General features: G+C 39.3%; 1 pseudogene; it reads left to right on the plus strand.

Moving 5' to 3' along the window:
• Window positions 1–1,353: 1,353 nt before the first annotated feature.
• LOC143387391 (26S proteasome non-ATPase regulatory subunit 7 pseudogene) lies at window positions 1,354–2,256 on the plus strand (annotated as a pseudogene).
• Window positions 2,257–2,958: the final 702 nt, after the last annotated feature.

Here is a 2,958-nt window from a genome sequence, read left to right on the forward strand (position 1 = left end):
TTAGTTGCAGAAGCAGTCTTCTATAAATGGCTCATGAGTGCTATATTCATTGTTGTTTACCTCCTAGGATGTCCTGAGTAGCTTTTTGTTTAGTTTAGTTTTGTTTTTGCTTTTTGTTATCTAATTCCTGGTGTCTGCCAGATAAAATGTCTATGAGTGCTGAGTCTATTTTTTTTAAACAGAGAGAGAGAGAGAGAGAGAGAGAGAGAGAGAGAGAGAGGGAGAGAGGAAGAGAAAGAGAATTTTTTAATATTTATTTTTTTAGTTTTTCGGTGGACACAACATCTTTATTTTATTTTTATGTGGTGCCGAGGATTGTACCCAGCATCCCGCGCATGCCAGACAAGCACGCTGCTGCCTGAACCACATCCCCAGCCCCAAGTCTAATTTTTGATGAACCCAAATGTTTCATCATAAGGATTCAGTGATAAAAAGAGATAGCTGGCATCCTAAGGAAAATATTTGCAAAAATAGCATGTCTTTACTAAAATTTGGACAAATTACAGCTAGCTCTTAATCCCTTCTAGTCAATGACAAAATATGTCCATAGAAATATTAAGAATAATAACTTTAAAATAAACATAATTGAAGGCATTAGAAGAGAAAATTAGGGAGAGCTGGGGCTGCTGAGTCACCAACATGCTGGGGAAAATACAGTGCCCTGGGTAGGCTGGGGACTAAGGTGGGATGTTGGGTACCCTGACACATCCACTGGCACAGACCAATGTGGGTTCATGAAGCCAAGTGCACCCTGAAACTTGCTCCTGCCGCCAGTTGGGGGCCTGGGATGCCTGTTCCCTTCAATGAAAGGTGGGTGATGCTAGAGTATGGAGGAAAGGACAGGCTTCAGTTGACACTGACTCCCTACCTCCAGGCTCCTGCTTATCTGTCATCTTGCCCATCCTTTTTCAATAAAAAGACTAAATTGATATCTTAGGAAAGCAATTCGACTCCTTCAGAGGCTTCTGTGCCTTGAAAGCTTTTACCAAAATTCTGTTCTCTGGTCCAAAATAGCTTCCTGAACCCACAGTGATGGTAAGTCCTGAAATTTTCTAAGTGGCATTCAGGTTTGAGGAATCTTAAAATGTAGAAGATGTGTCAGTATCTTTTTAAACAACAAGACCAGTTGGAGATTGGGGCACCAATGCATAAAGCATGGGGCATATGTTTCAGAATATTGGTTTCATAGAACCCAGGGCATAATAGTAGTATGACTTGAGCATCTTTATTCCTGAAGCGATTTGAGGATAAAGAAGTTGAGGAAAGTTCAAAGGAAAGAAGGAGGTCTGCCAAAAAAAAAAAAAAAAAACATAAAGTTTGAATTTTTTCCAAGCATGAATTACTTTGTAGTCAATGTGTCGTCAAGTTTGGAAACTAGAATTGCATTGTGGTATACTCTTTTGGTGTCAGGGCAAAAGAAAAGAACTTGATGTGTCCGTTCGATTTTCAGTCTGTTTTGATGAAGATGACAAAGCTAGTTCTGTCTGGTTCTTAAATCATGATTATTTGGAAGACTTGTATGGAATGTTTAAGAAGGTTAATGCCAGAAAAGGAATAGTTGGCTGATACCACACAGGCCCTACACTACATAGAAATGACATCATCATCAATGAACTTATGAAAACATATGCCGCCCTAACTCAGAATTCATCATTATTGGTGTGAAGCCAAAGAACTTGAGGCTGCCCACAGAAGCATATATTTCACAGGAAGAAGTTCATGATGATTGAACTACAACTTCAAAAATATTTGAGCATGTGATCAGGGAAGTTGAAGCAGAAGAAGCTGAGGAAGCTGGGGTTATACACTTGTTACAGGACATCAAAGACACTGTCAATAATGGACACTCTTTCCCAGGGAGTTACAAATCAACTCCATGGTTTGAAGGAACCTCTAAGCATCTCGATATCAGGAGCTACCTGGAAAAACTAGCTACAGGCAAGCTGTCCATCAACCACCAGACCATCTACCAGCTGCAGGACGTCTTCACCCTACTGCCTGATGTCAGCCTGCAGGAATTTGTCAAGGCCTTTTACCTGAAGACTAAGGACCCAATGGAGGTGGTGTAGTGGCCTCACTGATCTACTCTGTAGGTGCCCTGCACAACCTCATCAACAAGATTGCCAACTGGGATGCAGAGAAGAAAGAAGGGCAGGAAACAAAGAGAGCAAAAAGAATAGGAAAGATGACAAAGAGAAAGAAAAATATAAGGAAAAGTGTCATGTGAAAGAAGAAGAGAACAAGAAGAAAAAGTAAAGCATGTAGCTTTTTTATTTGTAAATTTAAATCTTACAAACTAAATCAATCTTTTATACTTTCAGTGCTTGCTAAATGGCTGTCCTGACAAGAACTCTCTGCCATCAATCACTGAGTAGCATTAGGTGATGTAAAGGATAGAAAGACTGATCTCCAACTCATACTGCAGCCTCAGCTGCAGTGTGTTGGACATTATGATAGCTCAGGCTGCAGACTGTGCAAGAAAAGTGAAGATAAAACAACATAATATTTTTGGCATTCTTCATTCTTTATTAACAGGAGTTGAAATTTCTCCATTATGAGAGATTTTGGGGGGGTCTCTTTCTGATAAATGGCAAAATTGCTAAACAGAATGTATGGATCATGTACATTCTCTGGCTTGTAAACCTTAGTTCTGACACTTCTGAACTCTTGAGAACCTTGCCACGTTTTGAACCCCCAGTTCTGGCATTATCAGGGCCTGGGGTCCAGCTTCATGTATTATTTACCTTCAAAGACCCAAGTAAGTGGCATGTTAAAAGAAAGAAAGAAAGAAAGAAAGAAAGAAAGAAAGAAAGAAAGAAAGAAAGAAAGAAAGAAAGAAAGAAAATAGATAGTGAGAAAAATAAAGAATAAAGGGATGCAGATTAAATGTGATAATCTATAGATTTTTCTCTGTAGACTTCAACTGGTAGATATTTCTATCTTGACTAGAGATCTGCA

The sequence above is a fragment of the Callospermophilus lateralis genome, unplaced genomic scaffold (genome assembly GCF_048772815.1).
Source record: "Callospermophilus lateralis isolate mCalLat2 unplaced genomic scaffold, mCalLat2.hap1 Scaffold_167, whole genome shotgun sequence".
Classification (NCBI taxonomy): Eukaryota; Metazoa; Chordata; class Mammalia; order Rodentia; family Sciuridae; genus Callospermophilus; species Callospermophilus lateralis.